The sequence below is a fragment of the Micromys minutus genome (assembly GCF_963924665.1).
Source record: "Micromys minutus genome assembly, chromosome: 13".
Classification (NCBI taxonomy): Eukaryota; Metazoa; Chordata; class Mammalia; order Rodentia; family Muridae; genus Micromys; species Micromys minutus.
The window spans coordinates 42,494,980-42,508,766 of NC_137982.1; the positions used below are offsets into that span (position 1 = coordinate 42,494,980).

Below are 13,787 nucleotides of genomic sequence, written 5' to 3' on the forward strand. Positions count from 1 at the left end.
ACTTCTTCTTCTTCCTCTCTTCTTCCTTATCCTTCTCCTCCCCTCACACCCTTCCCCCTTCCTCCTCCCCCCTTCCCCTCCTCCTTTTCTTCAGATTTTGGAGTTTTGTGGGTATATAATAAGACATCTTGGGGATAAGACACAAGTTTAAACATGAAATTCATTTATATTCCCTATACCTCTATACACAAAGCATTAAGATGATCTCATACAATATTTTTAGCTTGCCTGTGTTTTGACTGAGACTCATCATTTAAAACCAAGTGTGAAATTTCTGTTTATGGCATGAAATCAGAACTCAAGACGTTTTGGATTCTTAAGCGATTTCAATTTCAGATTTTTTTGGACAACCTGTATGTCTATCATGTTCCTAGGATGGTGGAACTTTTAAGACCGGTAATGTGATATCCTGTAGCACATGCTTTTGGCCTTCCTGGGCCAGAAAACCAAGTTTCAAGCGCCACTGTTGGATTCCTTGTGTTTGACCTAGGGCAGCATGGTGGCTTAAATGAGAATGGCCCCACAGGCTCAAATATGTGAAGATTTGAGTCCCAGCTGGTGGAGTATTTAATGTTGAAAAGGATTAGGAGATTTGGCCTTGAGGGAGGAGGTATGTTACTGGGGTGGGCTTCAGCGTTTCAAACTTCCACATCACCCCCCCACTCCCTCCCTCCCCCCTCCCTCCTTCCTAATTGTGAATTAGAAGTAAGCTCTTATGCCTGCCTGCCTCCTGCCATGACTCCACCTCTGAAACCATAAGCAAGCTCCCAATTAAGTGACTTCTCCCTGCTCAGCTGCCTTGGTCATGGTCTTTCTTCACAGCAATAGACCAGTAACTAAGACAGAAACAGACAAGCCAGCTTCAGCTTTTTGGGAATTTTCCCTGGATGGTTTTTTTATATCCAGTCAGAGGAGACTTAATATTTAGTTAAAAAGTCATCCAAAGATGCTCTTGTCCCTTTGTCATGTTGTCCTTTATGACGGCCGTCATCACTACAGCAGCATTCTGAATTGTGGGTGCTCTGTGGAGGCGCTTATAGTTTTCCTGTTGTTTCTTCCCCCAGTACAATAAAGTATACAAGAGCCTGAAGGAGTTTGCTCAAAATGGAGACAACTTCTGCAAGCAGATCACATCTGTGCTTCAGCAAAGGTACAAAATGCACATCTGCAACAGGAAATTCTTCCTCCGTAGCTGAATGATTCGAAACTGTGATGCATTCCAGAACACAACCTTACAGTCTGGGACCTGAGAAAATGGATTGAGGAATGACCCTCCTCTATGGCACATTTATCAACTGGGATCATAAAAATCAGGAAACCACATGAGAGACTTCTGCTTAGCAAGGCTCAGGCGAGCCTCTCACTTCTCCAGCTGAGGTTCTCACCCTTCCAGGAGCCCTCTTCTGTCTGACCTATACACTTACCACTGTGCTTTTCACCCCGATCTCAGTTGTTAGTTTATGGTTTCCCCTCCACTACAAGGACAGTGATGTCTTACCATTTACGAGTATGAGAACACCTTAGAGTCTGGTCTTTGTTCTTTTTGATAAGTTTATGATGAGTGAGTGGATGGGTACACAGACGAGAAGCCACCATTTTTAATATCTCCTCTTCATTCTAAGTGTGGCTATGAATAAAGCTGTCCACTGTGCTGCCGTGAGCACATTTAACTCAGGCAACATTGGAAGGGGAAAATCTGCCTAAACGTAAAGGACCCGATTAAATTAATTAATTAATTTAATTAATTAAAGGAGTTGGTTTGTAAGGAGGCATTTAGGCCTTTGCTCTACAGTAAACATCTCTATGATAAATATTCTAAAACTGCTTTTTAAGAGAGATTGCTGTTTTGAAAGGAAATGATTTCAACTTTAAAATATTGTAGGGCTGGCAATGTAGCTTTGTGATGGAGTACTTCTGTAACATGTGTGAGACCATGATTCTGTCCTCAGAGTACCGCATACACACATGCATACATGGGCACTGGAACACATGCCAATGCACATGCATGCACACACACACGTGCACACACATACATTTACATATGTGCCACACAGAAAAAGATGTCGTGAGTTAAGAGTATTCTTCATTAGCAAGTCCAGACCAAAGGAGAACTTTAGCTTTATCAGAACAATGAACGTGAGAGCTGAAACAGGCTTTTTATAAAGAAAAAAAAATGCAAGTTTGTCAAGTGGAATAACAGAGAAAAGTTTAAGTGAGAGATGCTTCCATTCTAACAATCAGTCTTGATTTCCTGGAAAGGGGCGGGGTATCTAGGACACTATTTCCTCTATATGGAAACATTATTTTAGCTCTCAAGGGACATTATTATTTAAATGAGACCTAACCATTCTACAAATCCAACACTTTCTTAAATAAAAAGATCCCTTCTCTCTGAAAAGCAGGAAGAATCTGCAGATGGCCCAGTTGGCAGTCTTGGTTATTTGGTGCTGGTACTTAAGAATTCAAAATCAGTGCCAGGTAGACAGCTAGTTAGACAGACAGCAGAGGATAAAGGTGGCCACAGTTAGAGCAGGCTGCAGTGGGAACCCTCGGGACTGAGGCGCCCACTGCTCCTCTGCCCTCCGTTCTCTTATCCAGATGTTCACCTGCTGTTTCATTGTCTCCTATAGCCAGAGCCTTAGCTTCTTACCTGTGTTTCTCCTGAAGTCCCTTTCTGGGACCAGCATCCTCTCCACATTCTCAATGGGCAAACAGGCCCAGGAGGAAGGAACACTCGGGCGCTAGAGAGATCTCCCTTCGTGGTTTGACTTCCTCATGGACCACATTTAGAACCTGAAAGTCTATAGGGTGCTGGAGGTCAGTAAAATTGAAAGCACATTTCTGAGTTTAAAGCTGCACAGCATAAATGCAAAGAATGGATGGAAGGCTTTAATAAGGTCCTGACCTTGAATAATGCTGAACAGCCAGTTATCCGTGTGACAGACATTTTGTGAAGCTAACCTGGAGCAGCCAAATCATTTTCCCTCAACCAAGATGCCACTGCTGAGGCACCTTATATTGGCTCCTGATAAATGTTCCTTTGAAGTGACCCTCCTACTTAAGATGCCCAGTCTCAGCTTGCTCACTTACCCTGAGGGTTGTATATCCAGAGAATGGTTTTCTGTGGACACATGCACTTTATTCATGTGTGACGATTTTCCTTTTTACATCCGTATGAGTCAGTTAGCAAAGATAGATGCTCTTTTGTCCCTTCTACTGAGCCAGCTCTCTCCCCCAAGAGTGATGTGACTTGGAGGTCACTGCCTTACACTGCTGTGCTTGAACCGAAGCCACAAAACTAATCCACAAGGATGAGCCATTGCACCTGTGTGGCACCCCCCCCCCCCACTCTCCTCCTTTTGACTCCAGAACTCACTTCCCTAATCACACAGGACACACAAGGCTGGCTCTTGTTTAATACAATGATGCTTACCTACAATCCTAGCACTTGAGAGACTGAGGCAGGACTGCAAGGTGGAGCCCAGCCCAAGCTATATAGTGAGGTTATATCTCAAGCAAAGCAAAACAGCAAGGTAGACTTGGTCGTGTGGCTCAGTGGGTAAAGATGCTCCCTGCTAAGCGGGACAAGTGGAGGTTAATGCACAGAATCCAGATGGCAGAAGGGGAGAATTGATTTTGGAAAGTTGTCCTCTGACCTACACACACACACACACACACACACACACACACACATGCACGCACACTCATGAGGGGGTGGTGGGAGGCAAGATAAGCAACCTTGAAAAGCAAAGGAAGGATATTTATTCAATGTGGCTACACTGGGAAGATCAAATACAAACAAGGATACCCAGGGACCCACAGGACCACCTCCCAGGTGACCCACTTGAAGTTGAGGTTAAAGTGCAGGGCAAGAGGTACGCATAACTAAGCAGTACTAGTCAGGGTGTAGTTGTGCCCGTCACTGACCCGTCACTGCCTCAGCTGTCATCGGTTCTGCAAGCTGGACCTACAAACTGAATTGTCTGAACTAAAAAGTCCATTTCTAAGGGACCGTCACCTCTTCTGGTTGGTACCAGGCTCAAAGCCTTTTCTTTTTTCCAGCCTAAGGCTCTAGGGAGAATTCTAATTTCTTGAGGTCCATTGTTCCAACAGTCTGATCTCCCAAGAGAGGGGTACAAGCATCTCCCCATAAATGTCTTCTTTCAGCATCAAAGCCACGTCTATTCTTCTCCTAAATGAGTGGGTTTATTTTGCACAAATCAACGACACATTGTATTTGCATTAGATATAAGTGGGGAGGCCTCATAAGACAATTGAAAAGGTGCTCTTGGGGGGAGTACAAAACGCATACAAAACCAGGGTGAGGGGCCAGGAGGTAACAAGGCAAATCCAGTGACCAACGTAATGGTCTAAATCATGGCAGCTGCTAAATATTGGCAGATTGGATGACTAAATATGTAAAAGATCAATAAAGTTTTTTTTAATTAACATAGTTACATTTCCAGAGTAAGGATTTCAGTGTCCCTGGAGATTAACATTTCTTGATACCTTGCCTGGGAGTCTTGCTTACATGCTGGTCTGGTCTGCTCAGTAGAGTTTTGCATTCACGCTTGCGTAGGAATGGGTTTCAAGCCCAGACACTGCCGCCTTCTGTAGCTCAGCTAGTTCTTGCCTTCTTCTAATTGGAGGTGCTAGAAAACTTCAAGGGGGGGCTGAAGAGATGGCTCATCAGTTAAGAGCACTGACTGCTTTTCCAGAGGTTCTAAGTTCAAATCCCAGCAACCATATGGTAGCTCACAACCATCTGTAATGAGATCTGATGCCCTCTCCTGGTGTGTCTGAAGACAGCTATAATGTACTTATATAATAAATAAATAAATAGATAAATCTTTAAAAAAAAGAAAAGAAAAGAAAACTTGGAGGGTTATTGAGACAAAGTTGTTCCTGGATATTCTGTACTTCATGGTCATTCTCTGCTTCTTCTGTCCAAAGTTACTGCCATTTCTCTCTGTGTGTGCACAGGCTCTAACTCCACTTCAGCCAGAGACCCACAGCAGCTCCTACTACGTTTAAAGTCAAAAGTACTGGTGTTCACTGTGGCACAGTTGCCATTCTTTAAATGACAGAGGCCAATTTCCAGATGCTGTGTGTGAGTGTGGCTCTCTGCATCACCTAATGTTTAAATCAGCTGTAATGGGAACTCGACTGTTCGGTTGCAGGGAAGCTAGGGAACAGATTTTCAAATGGAAGTGTCCCCAGCACGGACATTAAAAACAGGAGACAGAGATAGCAGACCATACATGACTCATCATGATGTTACCAACAAAAGGAGTATAAAAGGAAAGATCTTTGCCTCATTTTTTGGAATAATCTTCCAACCTCAGCTTCCAGCCTAAGCTCCCTTGCATACTGAGAACTTCCAGGCATATATTACTGTGCAAGTCTTAACTGAGCCCAACACATACGTGACAGATTGTTGTGTAGATCCCTCTTCCTACAGGTCCCTTAGAACTACAAATGTAGGGGGTCCAGAGCAGGTTCATCCGATTTTCTCCAAAGCAGATACTCCTGCTAGATAAGTGTTCTCAACCTTCCTAATGCTGTGACCCCTTAATACAGTTCCTTATGCTGTGCTGACCCCCAACTGTAAAACTATTATTGTTGCTACTCCACAACTGTAATTTTGCTACTGTTGCGGATCATGATGTAAACCTCCGTGTTTGATAGGGGTCAGAGGTGACCCCATAGTTTGGGAACTGCTGTTAAGATATTAACTAGGTACCTCAGGTGTGCCTGAATGTATCTGACCAAGCCCTGTATCCAGAGATTTCCTGTACCCATGATTTCTTCTAACCTAGTCCTTATCTCTCCTGTAAACTCCCTTTACACTCGGAGATCCGATTCGTCTCTTGGTGATGCGTCTTCCATCTTGGGTGACTATCCCACAACTGTGTAGTTCCTGTGTTTCCCCACAACACCTAAATGAGCAACTCAGATGGAAGCAGAAATGAAATCTACTCTCCATCCTTTGTGTTAAGATGCTCAGAGCCTCCTCCTCTAAGAGGAACACCTGTTACTAACCCAAGCAGAGTTCTCTCAACTTGCTGGTGAGCCAAGGCCCCATCCTTCCCTCTAACATATCTGTTATGTGGGAGCTCAGAACAGAGAATCCAAAATGTGGGAGGTAAAGTCATTTACAGGGCCATGACTGATTGAAGAGTGGACACAAACATATCAGGCAAAATCTGGGGTTGGGGAGAGGTGAAGGAGAATGGGGACCTTTTATGATAGTTGAGAGCAATTACTTGGCCATGTCTACTGGGTCATATTGCGGGACTGTATTTGATTAGATAGGAGATGGGTAGCCCACTGTTTTGTTAAGAATGACATTTCATACCCTCACTTTTCCTATCTAAGACTGACCATTTAGAGAGAAGCACCAAGGGTTAGGAATTGGGCTCTAACTAAACACCACATGGGTCAGGGTCCATGCACTAGGAGTCTGATTGACCTGTCCTGAAACCCTGGAGCCTGTATCTGCACAAGGGCAGCTGGCTGAGAGGGGTGTTTGAGTGTTAGAAAAGGAGGGACCACTTTTGTATTTGTGGCCTTTTGTCTTCGCAGTATTTTCTATTGTGACTTTGATCCTTTTAAGACCCTTCCAAGACCCCTTCAGGATGAAAGTCAGACCTCAAGAGTGTTTTACAAAGAACTTGAGATGGAGACTTTGCCTCTGCCCTTTCTCTCCTCATTCCTTACTCTCTCCTTCCTCCGAAACCACACCTTCCCACAGTATCCCACCACCCACAGGGCCATCCTGTTATCACAGGCTGCTGTTGTGTTGCCTGGTGGCAGGGCTACACATCCTCACCTTCTTTGGCTGGTTCTGGTATATCTATCCCTTGACATTCAGTATTTCATTACAGAAGGCCTACAAAATTACATTACAAAAGTAAGTTTCATTACTCAGATCTGTAATTTCAAGCATCCTTCCGGTCTGGGTGTAGGGTTAGCACATATCTCTGCTGCAGCTCTCACTGCCTTGCTTTGTTTTTCTTTCTTCACTTACCTGTCTCCCTGAATCAGAAGCCAGACGCCAGGAGCCTTTCTATCCAACGTGAATGGGTCTTGTTACAGAGCATAAGATGTTGATAGAGGCTCACTGAGGGAACAAATGTAGCAGTGTGCGTTGGTTTGTACCTTTGGGCAGTTATAATTACAAAGGTCATGTTGGACAAATTTTAGGATGTCCTTTTTATGTTCGCTAACATGCATGTTGTATTGTCTATATTATAGTTGAACAAAAACTAGAAAAATAAAATCACAGAAGAGATTTTATCATTACGTTATCTAGTATAATCTGTTTATCAAGCACTGTGTTAGATGTATCTAATCTTGGTTGCTAGTGTGGCATTTACCTATCTTTATGGGCCCTAAAGTAATTGATATATGGAATATACAAAAGGTGGTTGTTTGATTTTTACCCAGTACAAAGGCATCCTTAGAATAGGCTGAGAGATTTGGAGCCCTGCTAGGCAAGTCCCAAGATACTTGGGTAGTATTGATCCACTTTGATAAGAAGGGACACCTGTGTCACAAAGCCCAGTAGCTTCTGAACTCTCTGACTGGCAAGATCCATGAGGAACCCTGGGCAGCTACTCTGGGGTTACAAAGAAAGAAGAGGTAGGCAGGCTCTACCCCCACACTTCCTCTCCCAGTATTCAGGACAGTTGTGCTGTGTATGTGATATGATTGCATTTGTAATACAATTTGGGTTTCTATCTAAACCCCCCAAAGACTTCCTGTCTGGTCTGCTTGGCCTGACTTTCCCCAGTACAGCACTTCTTCACACTCCTGTGCGCCGTGGTCTCCCACCCTGGACTTCATAATGAGCAGACTCGGGATCTGAGACTTCTAGCTGCTTAGTCTGAGTGTCTCCTGCATCAGCCTGAGCAGCAAGTCCAGGAGCCTCTGAGCCTGGACATCCAAGAAGTTCCTCTATCTGTGCATTTGCCATCTGACAAACTGTTCTCAGGGAGCAGACTGGTGACAGCTGATAATAGCCAAATGGCTAGTCGGAAAATAGAGGCACCAAAATGGCAGGAGCTTTGACTTGATTCTAATTGCCAATAACGACCTCGTTGGTTGTTAATTTTTTCTTTTTTTGGTTGTGCTGAGAGTGGGAACCCAGGGGTTTGTGCATAATAGCAAGTATTATACCCTGCTGTGGTGGTTTGAATGTGCTTGACCCAGGGAGTAGCAGTATTAGGAGGTGTGGTCTTGTTGGAGTACATGTGACTTGGTTGAGTGTGGAGGGTCAGCTTTGAGACCCTTCTCTTAGCCACAGGGAAGCCAGTCTTCTCCTGTTTCCCTTTGTTCCCTTTGGAACAAAGTGTAGAACTCTCAGCTCCTCCAGCACCATGCCTGCCTGGACACTGCCTTGCTTCTGCCTTGATGATAATGGACTGAACCTCTGAACCTGTAAGCCAGCTCCAATTAAATGTTGTCCTTTGTAAGAGTTGACTTGGTCATGGTGTCTGCTCACAGCAGTAAAGCCCTAAGTAAGACACTACCCCTACCTACTAATAGGCACATAATAATTACACATATTTATATGTACAACATGCTAATTTGACATTGTGTATGGATGGGATAAATAAATAGGGATAACTAGCATTTGCCTAATATCATATGCTCACTATTTCCTTGTGAGGAAAGCTTTTGAAACCTTCCCTTCTAGCTATCCTAGAAGTACCCCATTGCCTTCCGTCACTCTAGCATGCAACAGAGCAGCCACAGCTATTCTTCCTGCCTCTCTTCACAGTGGTCAAATGTGTTTTCATTGACCACTCTACATTATTCTTCTTTGCCTTTATAACCCTCTTCGGTAACTTTTGAGAAATAGGTAGAACTTATATGAGCCTGAACCTTGTTCTTTATATAGCCCAGGCTGGACTGTAACTCACCGTATAGATCAGGCTAGCTTTGATTCTCTTTGCCTCTACAGTGCAGGGTTTATGGGCATGCACCAGTACATACAGCCTCTGGTAATTTTTATGTACAACTTATTTGTAAGAGGAGCTGTGGTTACCTTTCTAAAGGAAAGGAGATAAGCTTGAATGGAAAACATCCTTATACCCAACCCCATCAGGAAGCTGGTTCTGGTGCAAACTAAGGGGTGACAGACAGTGAGGTGGCACCGTCTACTGAGATTACTAACATTCTTAATTCACAGCGAGGGTACAGTCATCTGCTTTCTTCAAGAAGATCTTCGCTTCATTGTAACTTACTCTTCATAGACACCGAGGAAGCTGGAGGAGTTTAAACAATTATTCTTGTATGCATTTATTGGAGCAGGATCCTCTGGAATGAACATAACCATCTTTTTTTACAGTGTAACTTGTGCTACTTCAAAAACACTGAATTGGAAACCATGTATGTTACATGCTCTCTGTTTCAAAGGGGTGATTTATTCTAAGACCTAGGCCAAACACTAGTTCTTTGACTTCTTGGGTGATTTTCATTATTACTAATAGAAATATATTGACCTGCCTCGCTTGCCGAGAGGAAACTAAAATACAAATGGGTTGAAAGTTAATGTGTCATTTCCCTCGCTCAGAATCTTTAAAACTCTCTGGGCTATTCTGAGCTAAGGTTAACCACCAGAAGATATATACACGCACCTTATCAATTTTGCACATGAAAAGACTATTGTTTGGACAAGACAGCTTCACTCGTGTTAGAGATCCTGTCTACAGAGTGGAAGGAAACAAGGGAGACGATGAGATTAAGCACAGTGCGCTTCCTGTCTTCTTCCTGACTTATCAAGGGAAAAAACAATCCGTGACTTAATTTGAGATTAGCCCTGTCCCTCCGGATTCCAGTTACTCAAGTGGTGCTTTTGGAGGGGGGACTGTGATCAAGCAGCTCCCTTCAAGAGAGTGGCATGAAACCAGCTCTGTGTTGCCTCGAGGAAATGCCAAGGATGCCAAGGTCTGGTCTGTTCGGCAGGTAGCCTAAAAGGACTGAAAGATAGCCTTCAGGATGTCTTCTTATATTCACACACACACACACACACACACACACACACACACACACACATACACACACACACCTCACAGTAAGTCACAACAGCACAATTCGTGTTGAAGTGAGCAGTATTCCAAGTTTTGAACTGCATGTTGGTCTGACTCTCCCCGTGAGAAGGGAGAGAGAGCAGTATGATTAGCCGCTGGTACTCTGGGGAGACTGCCCAGCTTGGGAAGCCAGATCCATCACCTCCTTCTCAGTAAAGCAGCCAACCAAACCCTGGGTGTGGTGTTCCCTCCTGGAAATGAGAAGCCAAATCATATCTACCTCATGCAAGTCACTGTAGGTTCGACACAAATAAAATATGAGCCAGAGAGATGGCTCAGCGGGTAAAAGGGCTTGCTGTCAACCTGAGTTGGGCTCTTCAGACCCACATGGTGAAAAGACATAACCAACTGTCAGATTGTCCTCTGATCTCCAAACCTGCACTATAGTCATCCCATCCTATCCACCCCAAGCCTGCTCTTCTCACTCCCCCACCTGCCAAACAAAGTTAGTAAAAAATGCTTTTAAAGGAAACAGCTAAAATGCTTACAATGTGCGTGGTGTAAGAGCATAAAGTTGGGCGTTGCTACTTTGTGTACAGACAGAGCACAGGTCAAGTATCTGCATAGTCACAAGGAAGACGAACTTCATTGCACAGAGGACATTGTTTTGATACATAATCTTCATGTGCAGACAACAGGACTTTTAATCTGGAAATTTACAAGTCTGCCCTGACACTGATGTCCATGTCAGAAAGTCTAACTTGGCAAGTGGATCTTCTCAGATGGGTCTCTACCTTCTTGAGAGAAAGCCTGGCCTGTGGAAGTTAAGCAACTTGGTACATACCTATAATCCCAGTGCTCAGGAGATGGGGGCAGGAGTAGGAATTCAAACTTACCCTGCACTATGTGTTCAAGTTCAAGGTCAACCTGAGATCTTGGAAAGGGGGTGGGGGAAAGAAGAGAGAGAATGCCTATGAGTGGGTGTTCAAGAGCAGGAATAGCCAAAATGGGAAACTTCTAAATCATCTGAAAGCAGGCAAAGAGCCTGCTCCTGACACCAAAGCCCCACCTCTTTCCTGTATGAATCCTAGGAAGTTACCAATGTTAAGGAAAGCACTATTTTCCTGTGGTAGTTGTCTCTCTCTCTCTCTCCGCCTCTGAGCCCCTTGGGAGAGCCTGTGGGAACACTCTGGAAGTGAAATTGAATTGTGAGGAAAGCCTGTTCCTGTCAGCAGCATCCTCTTGGTCTAGAAGCCCTTACAGAGAGACAATGACAGAGGACTTCTCTCTTCTTTCTGGGCTACCTCCCTTTGGATCTCTCAGGATCCTTTGGATCCATCCCCCTCCTCCTCAAAGAATTACATTTTACTGTCTGCTTTGTGCCCTCACTGTGAGCCAAGAACGGTGAATTCCTCAGGTTTAATGCTCTTTATGGATGGCTCAGTGGGTAAAAGCACTCGCCACGAAGCTTGATGACCTGAATTTGGTTCCCAGGCTCTGTGCACTGGAAGGAGAGAGTAGTGCCTCTGAGCGTCCTCTGACCTCTGAGTGTGTACTGTACTGTCTTCACACACGTGTGCAAACAGATAAAATTAACTTAAAAATGTAAAGTGGATAGAAGCCATCTTTTAAAAAGAAGGGAGAGAGGGGACATGTGCGAGGGGAACAGGAACCTGACCTCATTGGAGCCACAGATGGACATAGGACGTGGCAAAACCATTTTAAGAAGAGAGCAATTTGATCTCTTCAAGACCCGGTGGCTTCCTGCTATCTTCTGCATAGAAAGCAATGGAAGGCCACCGTGGCAGCTCTCTATGAGATTACAACTTAAGCCCAGAATGTATACATAGTCTACTACTTGGGAAATTAGGGCAGCATCAGCTGAAGGTACTGCGTGGTTGATTCAACCATACTTATTTTATTCCCAGCTTCTATTTAGGGCTTAGAGCTGATGGGATTAGCAGCCACTGTGTCCCTAACTGGCTGGGTCAGTCTTTTAGGCTTATCCTAGTAAGTGTCACATCCTGGGTGGCTTGAATGACAAGATTTCCTGTGTTCATAGTTCAAGAGACCAGTGGTCTAATGAGTCAACCTGTCGATTCCTTCTGTGAACAGACTTGGGGATGCTGTCTTGTGTCTCCTCTTAGCTTCTGGAAGTTTGCTAACAATACTTTTGGCCTATAGATCTGCCACTGATCCCTGATTTCACGCTCACAGGCACATGCCTATCTCTGTGTTAAAATGCTCCCCCATTTATAAGGACACATCAACTTGCGTTTGGACCTCATCTGAACTCAATCATCATCTTTATAGACTCTAGTTTCAAAGAAGATTTCTATCTCCTGCACGTGGTGGTCAATATTGATTGCCAACACGGCAGAACCTCAAATCACAGCGAGGATGTACCTCTGGGCATGACCATGAAGGTGGTTTCAGAGGGTTTCCTGGAGTTAACTGAGGCAAAAAGACCAGGAATGCTGTAGTCACATGGGCTAGGGTTCTGGACCAAACAGTAGGGAGAGAAGAGCTCAGCAGTTCCGGTACTGCTTCATGATGCAGATGCAGTGTGACCTCCACAGTATGCTCCCGCCACAGTGGACTGTACCCTCAAACCATAAGCTAAGTCAAGTCTTCTCTGCTGGCATTGAACTGTTCACGTTTTTTTGTTATTGAAATGATAAAAGTAGATAATTCACTGGGGTTCAGCACACAACCTCTTTGAAGACAGCACAATCCAACCCATAGCACTGGAGAGGAATAAAAGTTAAATAGCGTACTTTCTCTTTGTGAAACATCATCTTTGATATTTGAAGGGTTTGCCTAAAGACAAGAGATTCCTTCTGTGAATAGATCATCTCTTCCTCATGAAGACACTGTATTTTCAACCTGACCTTTTATATGAGTGTCAGTGTGCCTGTGTGCATGTGTGTGTGTGTCTGAGTATATGTATGTGTGTGAATATATTTGTGTGTGTGTGTATGTGTGTGAGTATATGTATCTGTGTGAATATATTTGTGTGTGTGTGTATGTGTGTGAGTATATGTATGTGTGTGAATATATTTGTGTGTGTATGTGTCTGAGTGTGTGTGTGTGTGTGTGTGTGTGTGTGTGTGTGTGCCTGTGTGTTCTATGTGTCTGTATGTCTTTGTCTAACTCTGACAGTACATCCTACTTAACAACAAGCCCTTTGCTCATAGGGCCAACCTGGAGATTAGCTACGCCAAAGGGCTTCAGAAACTGGCAGTCAAGCTCAGCAAAGCACTACAGAGCACAAAGAAAAAGTAAGTACCATTACAAAGGTGAGGCCAAAATCCTGTTTAAAAAATTAAAAATAAAAAATGCTCACTAATAGTTTTCGTCTCCACACTTGGCAGGTACAATCTCTCCAAGCATGGCTTCCGGATCATGGGGATTTATTTTGGGCCAGGCACTGCCTCAGATGCTTAGTAGATGCTCCTATTTAATCCCCAGAACAACCCTTGAAAACTCTCATATTTATCCCTCCTTACAGACGAGAACTCCAGGCTGAACAATAGAAATAAAACTCCCCACCATGCACTTAATAGGCTGTCCAGCTAGACTCATCTTGGGGCTTTATGACTCCTGGGCCCACAGCTGGATTGGTAATGCTATTTCATATAGGAAGTGGTGTTAAACCAGATCTTAAAGGCACAAAGTGTGAATTCAGTATCATCTTTACTCTGTGACTTTTGACTAGGATCTCAGTCTTCCTGTGCCTCCATTTCTTCC

At 44.1% G+C, this 13,787-nt stretch overlaps 1 protein-coding gene across 1 annotated transcript in view; it reads left to right on the top strand.

Moving 5' to 3' along the window:
• Positions 1-1,090: 1,090 nt before the first annotated feature.
• Positions 1,091-13,787, top strand: part of NOSTRIN (nitric oxide synthase trafficking) — a gene marked incomplete at its 3' end in the record, with an annotated part of 49,764 nt that continues 37,067 nt past the window's right edge. The window contains exons 1-2 of the mRNA XM_080927060.1: positions 1,091-1,150; positions 13,235-13,318. The remainder of the gene's footprint in view (positions 1,151-13,234; positions 13,319-13,787) is intronic.